Source organism: Dendropsophus ebraccatus, chromosome 1, assembly GCF_027789765.1.
Source record: "Dendropsophus ebraccatus isolate aDenEbr1 chromosome 1, aDenEbr1.pat, whole genome shotgun sequence".
NCBI lineage: Eukaryota > Metazoa > Chordata > Amphibia > Anura > Hylidae > Dendropsophus > Dendropsophus ebraccatus.
Genome location: NC_091454.1, coordinates 24,688,593 through 24,703,489, shown reverse-complemented (window position 1 = coordinate 24,703,489; position 14,897 = coordinate 24,688,593). Strand labels below are relative to the sequence as shown.

The 14,897-nt window shown below is 47.4% G+C and overlaps 1 long non-coding RNA gene across 1 annotated transcript; it reads left to right on the top strand.

The window, feature by feature from the left end:
- The first annotated feature begins 12,325 nt into the window (after positions 1-12,325).
- On the top strand, positions 12,326-13,899 carry LOC138772888 (uncharacterized). Its single transcript, XR_011359848.1, has 2 exons — positions 12,326-12,357; positions 13,781-13,899. It is a non-coding gene; the product is annotated as an uncharacterized lncRNA (long non-coding RNA).
- The last annotated feature ends 998 nt before the right edge of the window (positions 13,900-14,897 follow it).

The window sequence follows — 14,897 nt, the reverse complement described above, 5'->3', positions numbered from 1 at the left end:
CCCGCCCCCTACACCACATGTCACCCAACCCTCCCCCTCATGACACCTGCCCCTACACCGCATTACACCCGCCCCTACACCGCATTACACCCGCCCCTACACCGCATTACACCCACCCCTACACCGCATTACACTTGCCCCTACACCACATGACCCCCGCCCCTACACTACTATCAGCCCCCCAGTTAGTTACACACATTAGCAGCTTTGATCCAGGGTCCTCGGACCGATTGCCACTATTTGGGGTCAAGAAGGAATTTTCCCCCTGTGACACAAATTGACCCCGGTGTCCAGAGGTTTTCGCCTTCTTTTGGATCAACAGCTTAGGGATCCCATAACAACAACATAAATTCAGAAATAAAATTCTATATTATACCCATATATTGTGTGTCATCTCGCTTTTTTCTAATGGAACAAAAATTATTTCATTTGCACTGAGGTATTTCCTATAGAGATATGGGAATTATTAAAGGGACAGTACAGGATTAGAAAAAATGTCTGCTTTCTCCAAAAAAGGCACCGCACCTGTTTGTAGATTGTGTATTGCACCTTGGCCTCATTCACTTTAATACCGCTCACAACCCATAGACAGGGGTGGTGTTATTTCTTGGGGAAAAGCCGCCATGTTTTCTAACCCTGTACAGCCCCTTTAACAATTCACATTTGTGTCTATAGGCCCTATTCCACGGGCCGACTGACAAGAGCAAACGAACGGTATTAGCACTCGTTTGCTCCTCGTTCCCCGAGCGGGTGAGTCTGGGGGAGGCCGCGGGGAGCTGGGGGGGGGCTGCCCGGGGATCGCTGATTGTCCAGGGCAGCCCATAGGATACAGCAGCGTCTGCTGCCGACGCGCCTATTCCACGGAGCGACGGCAGCAGATCGTTGCTGTATCAGTTGTTTGTTTTTCAACATGTTGAAAAACAACGACTGCAACGATCAGCCGACATGAACGGTGTGCGCTGATCGTTGCTGTCAATTCCATGGGACGATTATCGGCTGTAACGGCCGAATGCGGCCGATAATCATTCCGTGGAATAGGGCCTTATGGGATCCAATGGAGTTTCTAATATTTTTGTTACATCAGCACAATGTGCGGCTCTGTTCTTTTCATCAAAAATACTAAAACCCCAAATATTGGCCATGATTCTTCCTGTAGGGTGTGAGCCACTTGTTCTCTGGACCCTACTGAAATAATCATGGATGTATCAGGTGAATGAGCGGTGACCGACATTTACATGAAGTGTGCGGCTTTAGGCTAGGTTCACACTATGTATGTGTGCGGCTGTATTTTTTATGCGGCTGTAAATGTGCGGATGAAACTACGGCCGTGGGAAAAAATAGACATGCGGCTCAAAACATACGGTCATTTACTTGGAAATCTGGTTCAACTAAAAATAACAAATAAAATCTTAAGAAAGTGATGCAAACACCTCTGGATGCATCTGGGAAAGCAGGGAAACAGTTTACATGAATTGCTATTACCGGGGTTTGCGATCCTCTGCACTAATGCCGATGTCTCTCATGGTTAATCTATTAAAATAATAAAACACATTCTCTTTGTAATAAAGTCCCTTTCGTTGTTCAATAATTAAATTTAAACTAATCCATCATTTGGCAATTAAATATACTGTTAAAATAAATAGATATATAAATAAATGTATATTTATATATATATTTATTTTTTGACAGTATATTTAATTGCACAATGATGGATTTGTTAGAATTAAATTATTGAACAACGAAACTGATTTTATTTCAACGAAAATGTGTTTTATTAATTAAATATTAATTAGTACAGGAAGCTCCATAAGCCGTTAATTCATATTGCCGGCAAAAGAGTATTCTGTACTAATCATCACTTTACTTTAATGAAAACATCAAAAGTTTCTTCTAATTATGTTATCACAATAGCATTATTAGAAGAAACATTTAGAATTATATGTGCGCTCAGCTGATTGGCTGATCGGCTCAGCGCACATATAAAGAGCCGGTCCGCAGTACAGTGACTTCATTGTGCTGCGGACCAGCGAAGAGGACACATCGGGGTGAGTATAGAGCTCTCCCCACCCCCTCCTCAGCACTGCACCCCTCCCAGCAAGGAAGGGGGGGTCAGTTAACCCCTTCCTTGCTGGGATGGGTGCAGTCTGACATCAGTCTGGCCCCCAAGGGGTTAAGGGGGATGCAATACATCCTCCCTTAACCGCTTGGGGGTCAGACTGTAAGCAGCGATCTGTAAAGATGCTGCATACTGTAAGGTGCACAACACCGCTCACAATGATGGGTGTTGTGCTCCTGTTTGTGTGTTTTTTGTGTGTTTCTCCCTTTTTGTTTTTCAGATATCGGTATCCTGGGGATTACGTCGGATTCCGTGGACTATTCGATGACCAGCGTTTTTTTTTTTTATAAAATGGTCAATGAGGGGTGTGGGGGTGTTTTTATTTGAATAAAAAAATTTTTTAACTTGTGTCTTGTCTTTATTTCTTTACTTTATAGACTTAGTAGTGGAAGCCGTCTAATAGACGGAATCCATTACTAAGTTGGGGCCTAGTGTTAGCCGGTATAAAATGGCTAACACTAACCTCCTATTATTACCCCAGTACCCAATGCCACCAGGAGTACTGGGAAGAGCCGGGTGCCAGTGGTCCCGGAGCGTCAAAATTGGCGCTCCTGGACGGGGCGGCAGCAGGCTGGTAAGATTTAGGCTGGGGAGGGCCTAAACCAATGGCTCTTCCCACCCTGGTCTTACCAGGCTGCTGTCGTTTGGTTTTTAACCCGGCTGGTTATAAAAATAGGGGGGACCCTATGCGGTTTTTTTTAATTATTTATTTTTAAAAAAAAACCGCATAGGGTCCCCCCTATTTTTATAACCAGCTGGGTTAAAAACCAAACGACAGCAGCCTGGTAAGACCAGGGTGGGAAGAGCCATTGGTTTAGGCCCTCCCCAGCCTAAATCTTACCAGCCTGCTGCCGCCCGGTCCAGGAGCGCAAATATTGACGCTCCGGGACCACTGGCACCCGGCTCTTCCCAGTACCCCTGGTGGCATTGGGTACTGGGGTAATAATGGGGGGTTAGTGTTAGCCATTTTATACCGGCTAACACTAGGCCCCAACTTAGTAATGGATTCCGTCTATTAGACGGCTTCCACTACTAAGTCTATAAAGTAAAGAAATAAAGACAAGACACAAGTTAAAAAATTTTTTTATTCAAATAAAAACACCCCCACACCCCTCATTGACCATTTTATAAAAAATAAATAAATAAAAGACGCTGGTCATCGACGTAGTCCACGGAATCCGACGTAATCCCCAGGATACCGATATCTGAAAAACAAAAAGGGAGAAACACACAAAAAGCACACAAACAGGAGCACAACACCCATCATTGTGAGCGGTGTTGTGCTCCTAACAGTATGCAGCATCTTTACAGATCGCTGCTTACAGTCTGGCCCCCAAGGGGTTAAGGGAGGATGTATTGCATCCCCCTTAACCCCTTGGGGGCCAGACTGATGTCAGACTGCACCCATCCCAGCAAGGAAGGGGTTAAGTGACGCCCCCCCCCCCCCCCCTTCCTTGCTGGGAGGGGTGCAGTGCTGGGGAGGGGGTGGGGAGAGCTCTATACTCACCCCGATGCGTCCTCTTCGCTGGTCCGCAGCACAATGAAGTGACTGTGCTGCGGACCGGCTCTTTATATGTGCGCTCAGCCAATCAGCCAATCAGCTGAGCGCACATATAATTCCAAATGTTTCTTCTAATAATGCTATTGTGATAACATAATTAGAAGAAACATTTGATGTTTTCATTAAAGTAAAGTGATGATTAGTACAGAATGCTCTATTGCCGGCAATATGAATTAACGGCTTATGGAGCTTCCTGTACTAATTAATATTTAATTAATAAAACACATTTTCGATTAAATAAATTCAGTTTCGTTGTTCAATAATTTAATTCTAACGAATCCATCATTGTGCAGTTAAATATACTGTCAAAAAATAAATATATATATAAATATACATTTATTTATATATATATATTTATTTTAACAGTATATTTAATTGCAAAATGATGGATTCGTTAGAATTAAATTATTGAACAACGAAAGGGACTTTATTACAAAGAAAATGTGTTTTATTAATTTAATATATTAACTATTAGAGGCATCGGCATTCAGCATCATTGCCGACTATTTTTGAAGTACTCCGTACGGACCGCCTGTCAATCCACGGCCGCGTTTCCAGCCGCACACAATGGTCTTGTTCATTTTTTACGGGTCCGTTTACGATCGGGCCGTAGATTCATACATAGTGTGCACTGTGCAGCCGTATATCCTATACTTTCCAGCGTACGCATGAACCACCAAAAATACCGCCGCACAATTACAGCCGCAAATACAGCCGCACAGTTACATAGTCTGAACCTGGCCTAAAGGGGTATTCCCATCTCAGCTTGTTGTCCTTTATCCATAGGATCGGGGATAACAAGCTGATCACTGGGGGCCCCAAGAATGGGGACACAATCATCCCTGCAATGAATGGAGCGCTCACCATATCTGCGCTGCCACCGCGGCTTGTGCTCCATCCAGTCTCTATGGGGTCACTGAACACCTCCAAATGCTGAACTCAGAAGCATCCAGTGTCCCCATAGAGAATAAATGGAGTGTAAGACACGGTGAGAGCTTCATTCATTGCAATCTGGGAATGGGTGGGGACCCAGCAGTTGGATCTAAATCAGCAGTAGATGTGATATAAAGCAAGTCTGCAATTTATATTATTTATTTTTCTAGTTATCCTGGGAAACACGGCACTTCCAGCATTTAGACTCAAGAGACTAATCCCAGGAAGTGGCGGCCATCTGCACACAGGGAAGTCATGTGACTGACTGACGCATTCAGCTCTGACTTCCTGCATTTAGTCTCCTGTTTTTTTATAACAAGCACAAACCTAAAAAGCTGCGCTCAGGAGACTGGACCTGGATATCACAGTACAGCTTTGTTTTACAGCATAAATTGTCGACCTGCTTTATGTCACATCTACTGCTGATTTAGATGCTGAAAGTTATAATGACAGTGACGCTTTAATGGAAAATCACCAGCAGGTTAGAAGTATCTCACTTGCTGTCACGTCCCTATAGAGCACAGGGCGCCGAGGATGAAGGTAATTTTCTTACATTTATCCTCAAAACTGTTCCCAGAATATTAGTAATTTATTTCATATGCTAATTAGGTGTTTTGGTGCACTGGGGGCGGGGCTACCACCGATCCGCTCTGACTCCAACTCGTGTTTCCTAGCAATTATTAGCAGAGCAAAGCACTGACCCAATATTCATTAGGTGGATCGGGACAGCCAGTGATGGATCAGTGCACAGAGGGTGATAGCCCCCCCACAGGGCACCCAAACACCTCACCAGCATATGACATAAACTACTAATATCCTGAAAATAGCATCAAGGATAAAAGGTAAGAAAGTTACCTTCATCCTCAGTGCCCCATGTCCTATAGGGATATATCAGCTGGTTAGATGCTTTATGTTTACCTTTAATAGGGTTTTAACCAAGATTAGAAAAACCACAGCTTTTTTCTTGCAAAAACAGCACCACCCTTGTCCTCAGGCTGTGTGTGGTATTACTATTCAGCTTCATTCTGTTCAATGGAACTGAGCTATAAAAACCCCACCAGAACGGAGGACAGGAGCCGTGCTGTATCTGGAGGGACGTGGCCATGTTTTTCTAAGCCTGGATATCCCTTTAATAGCTGAGGTAACTGGTATAGGGCCGAGCGCTAGTAACACCCACCTACCTAGATGTGTAGGGTCTGTGTGTACAGCCCACTCTCCGTGCAGGAAATGATGCTAGAACCGCACTGCAGCCTCTCATACAGCGTCCTATGTCATCAATCATGTCCTGCAGGGAAATTTCTGATTGGCTGATTCACATGAATATGGCTGAGCTGTAATACCAGATATGTCCACTGGATAGACGTGGCGCTGTTTCTGGGAAAACAAACAAACAAACATATAAGGATAAACTGTAATCAGTGACAGACAGACATTGATCACTGGGATGGGGACAGTGCTGGACTTCTTGGCCGTTGTCAGGTTACAAGACAGTCAGTACAATTGTCCTGATCTACATCCAGACCAGGGCCGTTTTAATACATTGGTGGGCCCAGTGCACAGCCCTCAAGAGTGGGCCCCCCCTTACCTTTCTGCACATTGTATAATGTACTGAATTTGCCCCCACACTGTATCAAGAGCCCCAATACATACAGTAGTTACCTTATAACACTATTTCCACCATTCAGTGATTACATATTACATAAAAACTGCACTAAACAAAACAGAAAGATATCACCATTGATACCATTACATAATACCGCCATACCATGACCCCTATCAGTACAAGCCTATAACAGAGTGAAGTTACATCCAGTGACTCACCGGAGGCGTCTTCTCCGATTAGAGTCTGTCACCTTTTCTTTTTCTCTCTATCCAGCCTGGGCCACCTTGAAGTCTTCTCCTGGCTGTGAATCTTCTCTCCAGAATCTGCCAGACAAATATTTTAGGCTCCAACACATACAGTAGTTAGGTCCCTTGTACCCCTATACAGTAGTTACACCCCTCTGTACTCCTACATAGTTACACCCCTCTATGCCTCCATAGTTTTAAGGTGTCCCTGTAGTATATAGACCCTCATGTGCTTCTCCAGTTATATACAGCCCTCCTGTGCGCTCCCCCATTAGTATATAGCCCCCCTGTGCACTCTCCCCAGTAGTATATAGCCCCCTGTGCTCACCCACAATAGTATATAGCCCCCCTGTGCTCTCCCCCAATAGTATATAGCCCCCCTATGCTCTCCCACAATAGTATATAGCCCCCCTGTGCTCTCCCACAATAGTATATAGCCCCCCTGTGCTCTCCCACAATAGTATATAGCCCCCTGTGCTCTCCCCCAATAGTATATAGCCCCCCTGGGCTCTCCCACAATAGTATATAGCCCCCCTGTGCTCTCCCCCAATAGTATATAGCCCCCCTGTGCTCCCCCATAGTATATAGCTCCCCTGTGCTCCCCAATAGTATATAGCCCCCTGTGCTTCCCAATAGTATATAGCTCCCCTGTGCTCCCCAATAGTATATAGCTCCCCTGTGCTCCCCCATAGTGTATAGCCCCCTGTGCTCCCCCATAGTATATAGCTCCCCTGTGCTCCCCCATAGTATATAGCCCCCTGTGCTCCCCCATAGTATATAGCCCCCTGTGCTCCCCAATAGTATATAGCCCCCGTTCTCCCCCATAGTGTATAGCCCACTGTGCTCCCCCATAGTATATAGCTCCCCTGTGCTCCCCCATAGTATATAGCCCCCTGTGCTCCCCCATAGTATATAGCCCCCTGTGCTCCCCCATAGTATATAGCCCCCTGTGCTCCCCCAAAGTATATAGCTCCCCTGTGCTCCCCCATAGTATATAGCTCCCCTGTGCTCCCCAATAGTATATAGCCCCCTGTGCTTCCCAATAGTATATAGCTCCCCTGTGCTCCCCAATAGTATATAGCTCCCCTGTGCTCCCCCATAGTGTATAGCCCCCTGTGCTCCCCCATATTATATAGCTCCCCTGTGCTCCCCCATAGTATATAGCCCCCTGTGCTCCCCCATAGTATATAGCCCCCTGTGCTCCCCAATAGTATATAGCCCCCGTTCTCCCCCATAGTATATAGCCCCCTGTGCTCCCCAATAGTATATAGCCCCCGTTCTCCCCCATAGTATATAGCCCCCCTGTGCTCCCCAATAGTATATAGCCCCCGTTCTCCCCCATAGTATATAGCCCCCCTGTGCTCCCCAATAGTATATAGCCCCCGTTCTCCCCCATAGTATATAGCCCCCTGTCCTCTCCCATAGTATATAGCCCCCTGTGCCCCCCCATAGTATATAGCCCCCTGTGCCCCCCCCCCATAGTATATAGCTCCCCCTCCCATAGTATATAGCTCCCCCTCCCATATAACATTGAAAAAAACAAACACTTTTACTCACCTGGGTCCACGCGTTCCTCTTCTCTTCCCTCTTGAGGCCGCACTTCCTGCGGTCACAAGAGGCTGCACTCCCCTTACCCTCGCGCCGACGCTTCAGTGACGTCGGCCGCTAGAGGGAGAGTGCGGCCTCTTGTGACCGCAGGAAGTGCGGCCACAAGAGTGACTGACAGGGAGGGAGCCAATGGCTCTCTCTCTGTCAGTGTCGCTGCTGCGGCAGCGCTGAAGCGCCGCAGCAGCAGCGGACGGGGGCAGCGGCGGACGGGGGGGCCCTGCAGGGGGCGCCATGGAGGGGTAAGTAGATTACCCATCCATGGCGCTCCCCCTGACAGGCTGGTGGCCGGAGCCCTGTGCGACCATAGCAACGGCCGGCCTGCTCGGGGGGCCCCTTTAACCAGTGGGCCCGGTGCACGTGCACCATGTGCCCTCTGGTTAAAGCGGCCCTGATCCAGACGCTAGGACTATTCCTGGGTATCAAGGAAACCATCTTGGTATCATCTTGAAGACGTCTGACACTTCTTGCAGCTCTAACAACTTATTTAGATTTCAGACATCACAGATATAGGGGGCCATCTGCTGTCTGGAGCTCTTGGCATAGACTGATGTGTGGTGACTAATGGATTACAGATCTAGTGACATCAATGGCCATGCGACATTTCAAGGGTTGTGTCGGCCAGGATTTCAGAATTAGCTTACAGAGCGTGGTAGAACATAGAGGGGTCTAGTACCCAGAAGAACCCCTGAGCAGATCAGGAGAAACCCTGACCAATAGGTAACACCAATTGCATACTGATTCACTTGCATGCAAATCTCTCTACTGTGAGCTCCCTCTAGTGGCCGACCTAAGCAGACAGAATGTTAGGGTTTTCAAGGATTTTCAGCGATTGAACCATCCTTAGTTATCAACAGGGCCAGCATCAGCACCCATCTTACTAGGGCAAGTGCCAGAACACACAGCGCACAGGAGCCCAGTCCAGCCTGGTAGTAATGCAGAATCTTTGTTCAAAAAATTGCTCACCAGATTGCTGGGAAGGGGGGCGCACACACTGTGCCCTCCCAATGTAATAGTGCCACACACTGTGCCCTCCCAATGTAATACTGCCACTTTCTGTGCCCTCCCAATGTAATACTGCCACACACTGTGCCCTCCCAATGTAATAGTGCCACTCTCTGTGCCCTCCTAATGTAATACTGTCACACACTGTGCCCTCCCAATGTAATATTACCACACACTGTGCCCTCCTAATGTAATATTACCACACACTGTGCCCTCCCAATGTAATAGTACCACTCTCTGTGCCCTCCTAATGTAATAGTGCCACTCTCTGGCTAGGGCAGGAGGTTGCACGGAGCGTCGGGTGCAATGCCCCCCGCCACTTCAGGTAGAGATAGTTTTAATGCAGCAGACGTCAGACTGCAGCTGGGAGCAGATCCCAGGGGACCAGACCCTGGAAGCGAGCAGACCGCAGGCTCAACAGGGGTCCTCCATCTCCCCCCCTGACCTTGGCACAGTGATAAGGTCCCCCAGGCTGCAAGAGTGATGTATGAAGCCCCCTCCAACCCCAGACCTCTGCAGTATCTTCTCTTCACCCCAACATAATTTTGTTTTGGTTGGGGGGGGGGGGCGCTAACAGTTCACAATGAGTTCTTAATGTAAGTTGTAGTTCTGCAACAGATTAGAAGATAACAAAGTATAGGAGGGGGCGGCAGTGACACAGTAGAACCACATCTCCCAGCATGGTGTGTGGGGTAATATGCAGGACTACATCACATAATGGGAGGAGATGATAGAAAGACAGTGGCACAGTACACAAGGGTACATGTGATGTATGTGCAATGTATGTTGGCATACTAGACCATATTGAAAATCCTGAAGGCGATTACTGATCAGGGGGAAATAGGGTCTTAGTATGCAAATATACATTGCACATATATCACATGTGCCCTACACGGCCCCTTGTGTACTGTGCCACTGTCTCCCGCTCGTGTACTGTCATCCTCTAATCTGTTGCAGAACTACAACTCCCATTATGTGATGAAGTCCTGCATATCACACCACACAATGCTGGGAGATGTAGTCCACATATTACCACTTTGCAAGGCATGATGTAGTTCTGCAACAAGGATAGCCACAAGCATCAAAACTACAACTCTCGTCATGAACTGTTAGCAGGGCACGATGGGGGTTGTAGTTCTGCAACCAGGATGGCCACAGACTGCACAAAAATAACTCCCATCATGAACTGTCATCAGGGCATGATGGAGGTTGTATTTCTGCAAGCTGAATGGCCACAGGTTGCAAAACTACAACTCCCACCAAGAACTATTAGCAGGACATGGTGGGGGTTGTGGTTCGATGGGTGTATTCTTACTTGTCCTGGTTATTGCTCTGGCCTCCTGGAGATCACTGCTGAACCTGCAGAACATTGCATAACAGTGCCCCCACACATCCCTCACCCTGCAGAACATCACATAACAGCGCCCCTACACACCCCTGACCCTGCAGAACATCGCATAGCAGTGCCCCCACACACCACTGATCCTGCAGAACATCACATAACAGTGCCCCCACACACCCCTGACCCTGCAGAACATCACATAACAGTGCCCCCACAGTCCCTGCAGACCATCGCATAACAGTGCCCCCACACACCCCTGACCCTGCAGACCATCGCATAACAGTGCCCCCACACACCCCTGAGGAGGAGCTGGGAGGAGAGAGCGGCCTCTAGTGGCTGCAGGGAGAATATACAGCCTCCGGCCACACCTGCCACTGCACATTGCTTTCATCTATAAGCCTGCGCTTTTATGCATGGGGGTGGGGACAGGGGGCGCTGTGTGATGTCACAGGGGCGGGGCTTACCGGGACATACCCCGGACATTAATTTGCCAGGAGTGCCCTGTTAAAACCGGGACTGTTGGCAACTATACACTACATGTTTTTTCTTCTAGCGGTGAAGCCTAAAAGATGATTTGTTGTTGAAAATGAAAAGCCCGTACTGTGCTAGCGTGTATTGTCTGCCCCCAACTCCCTCAGTGAAGGTAGGCAGATGAGTAGGTAGTTGAAGGTGTCATAGTAGTGGGCGGTGGGGTGGAGAAGCGGTGGGTTTTGCAGTGATAGAGGGCATGGGGAAATGGCTGTGATTCCTCTGTCCCCCAGAAAAGAAAAGAAATTAAAAAGTGAAAGATGTGTGCATAGAGAAAAAGCCAAAAGTGTTAGGAAGGCATTGCAATGGTTTAAGGTCTCAATGATTACTGTTTATTGGGTCCTTTACCTCTAATTTTTTTTACCATTGAGGGTCCTTGCATGAGTGATGCTCTGCCATCCCTTCACAATATGTGAGTGGGTTAGCTTGGTATTTATACCTCTCTAGGAGCTTAGAACAGTACATTGGTGACCCGGAGCAATTTTCTTTTGGACCAGTCCATAAAAAAAGGCTGGCCAAAAAAATCATGGCCGAACTCTTTCCGGGTCTTAATAGTCCCCTGAAGTGACGCTTTGCTGACATTTCTGCCACCACTAGCACCACCAACTGCTGGCTGGCTCCTCATTTGCATACAGCACTCCGGCTGAGGCCTCAGCCTGTACTTGTAGTTGAAGGCTGATGCTTAGGGACGCTCAGGTCCTGGGTTCAAATCCCGCATGGGCAAGAAGTGTGGATGTTCTCCCTGTGTGGGTGTGCGTGGGGTGGGCCAGCTTTTCCTGCCAAAATCCAAAACATACAGCCAAGAGGGGGGATTGTGAATTTACACCGTCAACCCTAAAGGGGGACAGGAAGCCATGGGAGCCCCGTAAATCGCTGCCCTATAAGTTGCTGATGTTACCATAGTTGCCAACAGTGGAAATATTTTTCCAGGGACACTTAAGCGTTGACCACAAGGGGTGTGGCTTATTGCAGGCTTGGTCTCGGTGGGTGTGGCCTAATGTGGGCGTAGTTTGCAGGGTGTGGCTTGTCAAGTGTTTTTTTTTCCCCCGCCCAAAATTTTCCAGTTAGAATTTTACTCAAAAGGAGCACTATACACCCATTCCATGGTCCCCACACATGGTATATACTGTGTGGGAACACACCTCTCACCTTGCAGAACATTGCACCCACACACCTCTGATCATGCAGAACATCTCATAACAGTGCACCCACATACTCCTGATCCTGAAGAACATTGCATAACAGCGCACCCACACACCCCTGACCCTGATAAATGGTTGCTGTGCTTTAGTTGGTGGCATATTTGTCAATGGCCATAAAAATATAGCTTAAAACTTTCAATTTTTAGGACAAGGACCCCTGGACCTGGTGCCCAGTCTGCCCTCCGAGCTCTTTCTGGCATGAAAATTGGCTGCATCGGTACGGATCCATCCTAAATGACATGTTGTGTCCATGAGAACCTCAAGTGTGACCAACTTCTAACACGGCACTGTGCTAAAATTATTGGCTAGGCTGCATTCACATGGATGTGGAATGACGGTAATGGGATAAGCGATATGTGCCGCACTGTAATGACAAAGCCGTGTGGCACATATTCATACAGTTCCCCCGCTCCCAGCATCATATCATATATAGCAGCCTTAGGGCCTGGGTACTGGGACTAGAGGTACATAGAGGTACATAGCTTAACTGAGCACCTTTAGCTCTTCATTGTAGTGGTTGTTGGGGTCAGTGCCCAGACCCCTAATATCTTTATCTTCCGTGTAATAGAATAAGACTTCCCTGCACTCTTATTTATATTAAAACCATATTGGGCTCTCGCTCATCATTTAGTATTGACCTTCCATAGAATATGAATGATACAGCACATTGTGCATTAGTAATTCTAGGCATGTACTGTAAGGCTGATATATATGGGTCACAGCAGGTGGCACCTTCATCTGTCTCTAAAGACCCCCTGGCCCCTCAACAAGAGATATTTGGGAAGCCAAGATGATTTGAGGTTGTGGTCTTACTTAGGTTTGTAACTCTTGTGTAAACAGCATAACCAGACACACACACAATCCTGAGTTAGGGTGGGTTCATACTGAGGAATTCTAGCGGAATAGGCCGGCCCATAGAATGGTGTCTATGGAGCTGGCAGAAAGGAGCACGGTCGTGTGCGCGGACAGACAGCGGAATTCCGCGGACATTATCCGCGAGAATTCCTCAGTATGAACCCACCCTTATGGAAGATGCACAGCTTGTAGCACTAAGGCTGCATTCCCACGTTCCATGATCCTGACGGAGCACGGACGTGGAATGCATGTACCAGAGTCCCCCCGCGCCCGGACAGCATCTGTAATTAGATGCTGGGAGCGGGGGAGACTGTATTCATAAGCGCTGCACTGTAATGAATCAGCCGCGCGGTGCTGTTACTACAGCGTGGCGCTTATGAATACAGTCTCCCCCGCTCCCAGCATCTAATTACAGACGCTGTCCGGGCTGCCTTTGGCTGCATTCACACATTCCGCGTTCCGCACGGGCCACGGACGTGGAATGCCTGTAACGGACTCTCCCCCGCCCAGGCAGCAACTGTGATAAGATGCTAAGAATGGGGGAACTCTACAGATATGCGCCACGCTGTAGTGACAGATCTGTGCGTCTTATTCATTACAGCACGGCGCATATCACAGATGCTGCCCGGCAAACCAAAACCAAAGCACACTGATGGCTGGTGGAGCCATAGGGAATCATCTTGTTATGGAGTCAGAAGGCAGAACACAGAAGCTATTGACCCAAATACCGTACTGTAAGTTTCCTGTTCCTGAACTGTCTTCTAATACGATTTCTGTTTTTCCAGTGGATGTGACCCCCATCCCATCAGACAGCACCCGCAGAAAGGGCGGTCGCCGTGGTCGTCGTCTGTAGTTTTTCCAACTTGTCATTCAATTGTTAATAAAATTGTCAGACCAAAATAAATGTCCGGGCTTCAATTTATTATGATGTGTGTGAGGCTGACATGTAATATGGGAGAAATCACTATAACACCAGCAGAAGTCCCCAGCTCTATTGTGGGGTAACAGATTCCCTGTGGCTGTTAGGATTGGTTGGGCAGGGGATGGCTGTGGGGTGTAGCACAGATCTGCTTCTAGACAGTGTTACTCTAGCGAGCAGACGCTGAAAACCCCTTTGGGGCCAATTCACACATACAGGATTGATGATTAAGCAGATCCTGTGGTATCTCTGGGGTCCTCACGTTAGTGGAGATGCAGACACCTTAGACATGTAACCTCCATTATGTTCTGTAAGAGTCGGAGTCGCTGCTTTAGTGTTTTCCAGCTTTACCGGACAAAGAACCTAATATCTAAGGTGACCATAAGGCTCCATACACGCCATAATAGGAAAGACCGGTGTCTAGGGGGGGGGCGCTCAGATATATACACAATATTTACTGATGGCGAGAAGTAAGGGTGCGTTTACACAAAGATTATCTGACATTATCTGCCAAAGGGATTTGAAGCCAAAGCCAGGAACGGACTATAAACAGAGATCAGGTCATAAAGGAAAGCCTTGGCTTTGGCTTCAAATCTTTGGCAGATAATGTCAGATAATCTTTCTGTGAAAATAGACCCTTAGGGTACAAACACACACACACAGCGTATACGCAGCAGATTTGATGCTGTGTTCAGTTATTTAGATCTAATCTGCTGCGTGTCTGCAGCAGAAAATAGGCTGTGTATACGGTGTGTGTGTTTGTACCCGGGAGGTTGCGTTTACACAGATCTGACAGATTTTTGAAGCCAAAGCCAGGAACAGACTATAAACAGAACAGGTAAAGGAAAGAGTGATTTCTCCACTTCTCAAATCCACTTCTGGCTTTGGCTTCAAAAATCTGTCAGATAGTATCTGTACAAACGTCTGGCACCAGTTGATTTGAAGTATTTTTTTGGCTGATCTACCTCTTTAATATATGACCT